This window comes from Manihot esculenta, chromosome 6 (genome assembly GCF_001659605.2).
Source record: "Manihot esculenta cultivar AM560-2 chromosome 6, M.esculenta_v8, whole genome shotgun sequence".
NCBI classification, from domain to species: Eukaryota; Viridiplantae; Streptophyta; class Magnoliopsida; order Malpighiales; family Euphorbiaceae; genus Manihot; species Manihot esculenta.
The window spans coordinates 2,805,494-2,812,372 of NC_035166.2; positions in this window are offsets into that span (position 1 = coordinate 2,805,494).

Genomic DNA, 6,879 nt, shown 5'->3' on the forward strand with positions numbered 1-6,879 from the left:
CAGGTACGGGTTAGACAGAGAAGTCAAGAAGAGTAATGAAGTCTTATGTATGTAATAGTTAGAAAGTGGACATGACAGATTGTATAATGATGTATAGATATATAATGTAATGATATTGAGGTTAGAAGGGTGCTTGACCATAGTTTAATGTAATCCCTTTGAAACATGATCTTAATGTTGTTGATGTCCATGTTTAGCCAACTCAACTCTTGTTATGCCACCCATTGGGGGGCTTTGATGAGATCCCACTGAGGGGTCAAGTTTATGATTATGTATATGTTCAGTGCATGCACAGGTTGAGTTTGGTGTATGATAGAATGTATAAAAGAAAAGTTTTAAATTTTTATGTATGTTTGTTGATCATGTATGGGATTAAACAGGTTTACAGGTTACATGTCAGGCTTGCTACGGGTCCCGGCGGCCTTAAGCCGATCTGGATCCTAGCGCCGGTAGCGGTCCGATTTTCGGGTCGTTATAGCAAGTCCCAATGAGGAAGTTACTATTAAACAGTTACAATCCAGAAGATCCCCTTTATGCCTACAATCACGGGATTTTCGACCAATTAGCCGGTGAAGATTCCTTACCGACTGAGCGGCTATAGTACTGTCGGATTATTAGAAAATACTATACTTATCTCTACCTTCTTACAGTATAAAAAGGAAACGATCACAGAGGCAAATATATGCAATTCTAAAATACTAGAACTCTAAGCATTTCATTACACTTTCTCTCATTCAATTACTAACTTGAGTGTCAGAGTGGCTGCCGTGGCATCCACCACCACTTCATATTGTCTCCCTCACAGGTTCAGGCCGGTTGCAGTCTAGATCCTTTCCGATCACGTCATCAGTTTGATCTCAGCGATATTAAATATTTTGAAAAAAAATTTTTGAAAAAAATATTAAATTGAATTTAAAGTTAGAGAAATTGTGACTCATTTAATTTGGAGGATAATAAGTTAAATTTAATCATAAGCTAGCTATAATATGCAAACTTAAAATATAATTACTTATACGTGTTTCATCAACTCAATCATTAGGTAGGATTCTAGTCGCTAGAATCCAGCCAAATAATACAATCGTTTTCATTAATTTATATTTTAAATTTAATTTTCAACAATTAAATTCAACCATTAAAATTAATAACAATGAATTCAGAACAATTTTAATTAAAATATAAAATCTACCACTGATGTCCCATTTGTCTTTTTTTATTTTTTTTTATTATCTATATTTTATCTCAACTGAATTTAAATTTATATCTCAATATTTGACATTTATCAAATAAAATAATTTAAATTTTTTTATAAATTCATATTTATATATTAATTTTTTAATTTTAAATAGTAAAATTATAATTATTAAGACACCAAAAAAATTAGTAGCTGCATCATTAATCAAAATACCAGTAGAACATTTTTTTAATTTTTATTTGCAAGTGAAAAATTTAAATGAACATATAATCATGAAAAAAAAAATAACAGATAAAAAAAACTAGTTTAGAGAAGAAAATAATTATCTCTCAACTATAAGTTTGTGAAAACTAAAAAATTTAAATATAAATATAAACTTATGAATAAATTTAGATTAGACTTTAAAGGTTAGGATATAATTATGAATATATAAAAATGTTTGGATTATTTTATTGGATAAGTTAAAAATATCAATAAAAAAATAAAAAGAAATACTAGGTGGCAAATCTTTGATTTTGTTAAAATTAATTGGGCTCATACTTAAAATTGTGATAAATTTAAGAAATTTAATTTAATTATTTAAAATTAAAATTTTAGAATATTAATGTGAATTAACGAAAGGGTTTGAATTATTTAAATAAAAGGATTTATATAAAAAAAATAAAAAATTTTCTTTTCCTTTTGGATAAACTTTTTTTTTTTGTCGAACATGTACGAGGTATTACAATTTTAACTATTATTTTTCTCAATTTTAATTAAACTTTTCGTAGTAAAATTGATAATTTGCATAAAAGTCTAGTTAAAATATATAATTGATAATATTCTTAAATTTTTGGATTTGTAATAATGATAATCTGTTTATACTATATAAATAGAAAACTGATATATTTTAGGTATTTATATATGAAATATTATCTTTGTTCCATAATTTCTATCGTTTAATATTTTTACATTCAAATCAGTAAAATTAACTAATAATTTTCATTTAAAAAAAATTAAAATAACTTATCTAAAATACCATTTATATAGTCATGCTTTTCAGATATCAGTATTAATTAATTTTAAAAAGCTACTAGAAAGTTACAATAAGTACTATAGTAAAATCTTGGGAGATTTATAATTTAGTTCCTGAGTATTGTTATTATTAACAAGTCAGTCTCTATAATTTTAGAAACATATTAAAACGTTCTTATTTTTTATCTCCGTCGACGAAATAGTTTTTTCGTCTATTTTTGCCTTTAAAAATATAGTAAAAGACTAAATTACTCCCCCCTATTTTCCTCCTCCTCCTTCTCCTTCCTTTTATTCTTCATCAATTCTTTCTCCTTCTTCTGCTTCTTCTTCTGCTTCTGCTTCTTCTTTTGCTTCTGCTTCTGCTTCTACTTCTTCTTCTTCTGCTTCTTCTTCTTCTCGTTCTTCTTCTTCTTTAGCTTCTTTTTCTTCTCTTTCTTCTTTCTCTTCTTCTTCTCCTTCTTCTTTTTCTTCTTCTTTTTTTTTTTTCTTCTTTCTCTTCTCCTTCTTCTCCTTCTTTTTCTTCTTTTTCGGAGGAGGAGGAGGAGGAGGAGGAGGATGAGAGAAAAGATAGGGACTATTTCGTTTACAAAAAGAAATGATAAGGACGTTTTAATAGATGTGAGAAAAGATTGGGATTATTTCGTAGACAAAAAGAAACGATAAGAATGTTTTAATAGATTTTTAAAAATATAGAGAGGGATGATTTTGTTGACAGAAAGAAACGATAAGAATGTTTTAATAGATATGAAAAAGATAAAAATGTTTTAATAGATTTTTGAAAATGTAAGGACTAACTTGTTAATAATAACAATATCCAAGAACTAATTAAAGGATTTTATTTGAGGGTAAAATTGAATTTTAAAAATTTTCTCTCTCTTTCTTTATCTAATTTTAACGGAAAAGATGATGGAAGGATTATTTCGTTGACGAAAAAAAATATAAAAACGTTTTAATAGGTTTTTAAAAATATAGGGACTGACTTATTAATAATGGTAATATATACAGATTAAATTGTAAATTTTCCAAAAATTTTTGAAGTGATAAATAATTTAAAATAAAAAATTCTTTAAAAATACTGTTATTGTGGGATGAAAGCAAGTTTTTACATCTTATTTATTTCTCAATTAAGCACTTTAATTTCAGTGTTGGAGTCCATTTCATCTACTTTCTAGGTAGATATTAATTACATGTCACTATGTTGATATCAGATTCCTAGATTACATCAATAAGGAAAATTAAATTTATAAAAATTTAAAATTATAAATAATTCTATATATATATATATTTTTTTGAAATGAGATCTGATATTGAAGGAGCAGATTCTAAAATCTTTTAAATTTAAAATACATTTATCGTCAAATTAAGTCTGTGAATACAAATAATTATATATATAATTGAAATACAAATAATTATATATATAATTGAAATACTTTATAAGTAAACGATAAATAATTTAAATTTGGTTTATTTATATAAAAATTTAAAAATTTTTATGATTTTGTGTGATTTAATTTAAATTTTTTAAAATTAATAAAATTATACAAAATTATAAATTTTATTGTAATTATATTCAATTTTAAAATTTAAATCAGATTATCATATTCATATGTCATATACCTAAAGCCTATTGATATAAAAAATTGCTTATATGTTTCTCACATTCTTATAAATAAACGAATTATTTAAATTTTAAAGCTTATAAACTGGTTTGATTAGCTTATAAATTAGCTCAAATAACTTCTTTACGTTAATGAGAATAAATTTAGAAAATTGAGTTAACTTATATTAATTTTAAAATTTTAAATTAACTTGTAAAATAATAAAAAAATTAAATTTTTTTTATATCAATAATATTTATTTAATATCATACAGTATAATAAAATAATTAATGAGTATTCGCATATCAACACACACTTTTCCAATTTTGAAATTGAATATAATCAAAATAAAATTTGTAATTTTAGATAACTTTGTGGACTTTTAAAAATTTAAATTAAATTCTAAAATAATGAAAGTTTTTAAATAGTTTACATCCATCATTCTTTAATGGGTTGTTTGGATGAATGGAAAATAAGAGAAAAAGGAAAATAAGAATGAAAAATAAAAATATTTTCCACCTCCATTTGTTTAAAAATGAAAGAAAATAAAAAGAGTGAGGGAAATAAGTAAGGAAAATGTTAAGTGGGATTATGAGTAACTTTCTCTCCAATTGGGAAAGAAAGTGAATAGTAATTTATTGAAATTATATTTTTATTTTTATAAATATTTATTTTATTAATAAATAAAAAAAGTAAAAAGGATATTTTACTATTAAGAATGCTATTTTTTAAATTTTATTTCCATCCAATTACCCAAACAAACAATAAAAAATAATTTTTCATTCACTTTTATTTTTCACCCTTTATTTTCTTTCTCCTTCAAAAAATTTTCCAAAATGTGGTGTAAATCTTTAAGCTTTATTTATTTCACAAAATAATTGAATCAAGAGAAATCTCTTCAAAGTAATTAAATTTAAATAATCTGTTGAGCCCTTAATACAAGGGGAATGGCTGAGTCCTGGCTTTTTCTTTGTCGGTGAATATTAAATATTGATACGTATATGCTTCATGCGCTTGATAATAAAGCTACCTACGTCCTTTGCCTTTTGTTTTTTTTTTTTTTTTTTTTTTTTTTTTTTTTTTTTTTTTTTCGTCTTAACCTATTCATTCATGTCTTATATAATTAGAAATGCTTGCACCAGTTTCAATGTATGTATTGTAGGTCGGGCTGAGCACTATTTGGTTCAAATTGAAAAAATTGATCGAATCGAATTGATTTGAAAATTTAGTTCAGTTTTCTATACATTTTGGTTCGGTTCGATTTTTAATTTCAGAAATTTTGGTTTTTTCAGTTCGGTTCGGTTTTAATCAGAAAAAAATCGAATCGAACCAATTAGTAATATTAATATGTTTTTTCAATAATATAGAGAAATTAAATCATATTAAAATTAAAATATTTTAATTAAATTTTAAAATATTAAAATAAAGTGTAAAAAATAAAAAAATTATTAAAAATTAAAATTGATCAAACCGAATCGAATCAAACCGAAGCAGACCAATTTGATTCGATTCAATTTTTAATCAAAATCGATTCGGTTCGATTTTTATAAACACTAAAATTTTGATTTTCAATTTATTCGGTTCAGTTCGTTTTTAAACCGAACCGACCGAATGCTTACCCCTAATTGTAGGGCCGTCCTCACAGTTCGATTTATATCATGAATTGTATTAAAATTGAACCGGTAAAATTTGAGATAATTGATCAAATAATTTTAATTTATATTTTGAATTAAGATTTTTTATTAGGGGTAAATTATCTATTTTTCTTGTTTAAAGTAAGGTCCAAAGAATAATAATCAAGAGTAGATATGAGTATTTAGTCAGTTTGATTCGCTTTAAAATTAAATCGAACAAAATAAATTATAAATTGAAATTTTAACGTTTGTGAAAATTAAATTGAATTATTTTGAGTAAAAATCAATTTGAACCAAATTGATTTAATTCAATTCGATTTGATTGATTAATTTTTTAATAATTTTTTTATTTTCCACACTTTTTCTAATGTTATAAAATTCAATTAAAATATTTATCTAAATAAAGCTAATAACATAAAATAACTTTTGAAATACAAGTCAAATAAAATATATACTTCAGATATTATTTAATTTTCTTAATATGTTTTTTTTAATAAATACATATATTATTTTTTCTAATGTTATAAAATTCAATTAAAATATTTATCTAAATAAAGCTAATAACATAAAATAACTTTTGAAATACAAGTCAAATAAAATATATACTTCAGATATTATTTAATTTTCTTAATATGTTTTTTTTAATAAATACATATATTATTTTTTAGACCTATATAATATTTTTTATGTGCTATTTTAATTTATATATTTCACATAATTTTTAATTTTTTAAAATACGAGCATTTGGGTTAAGATTTTTTTTAGGCTTAGATTTGCTGTCTTATCATTTACATTTTCATGAGGGGCTAAAGTAATAATTTAAAAGTTTAGATTTGCAATTTTAGTCCTTTTTAGCTCTGCTCTCGTATGCATGGTGATTTTGCTTCACTGCTGGTTTTGGTGATTTTGCTTCAGCTATTAGTGCTGCTGGTTTTCCTTCTTATATCCCTAGTTGGTTATGAAAAAGATACATGTGCCTTACATAGATTATAGACATTTTTCTTTTTTAATTAATTTTTAGATGATTTAAACCTGATTTAAATTTAATATGGTATCAGAGTCTTTTATTTAATATTGAATCTCTCATAAATATGTCACACATCCAATAAAAATTTTGGACGCGTTGAGTTAGACCAATAAATTATTTTAGGTTTTTTTTTACACTTTTACAATATGTTTTTAGCTATTTGAATTTTGAAATGCAATTTCTAAGTTAAAAAAATTATTTTTTAATAAAAATAATATTAATTTATAATACCTTTTATTTAAAATTTATACTTCTAATTTTAAACTCCATCATTTTTATATTACTTTGGATTAAATTTATTTTAAAATATAGATCAATTTTTCATATAATAATTTTTTAACATAATTATTTTTCTAATAATTTATAATTATTTTTTGATAATTTACACCATATTCTATGTAAGACTTTTCCTTT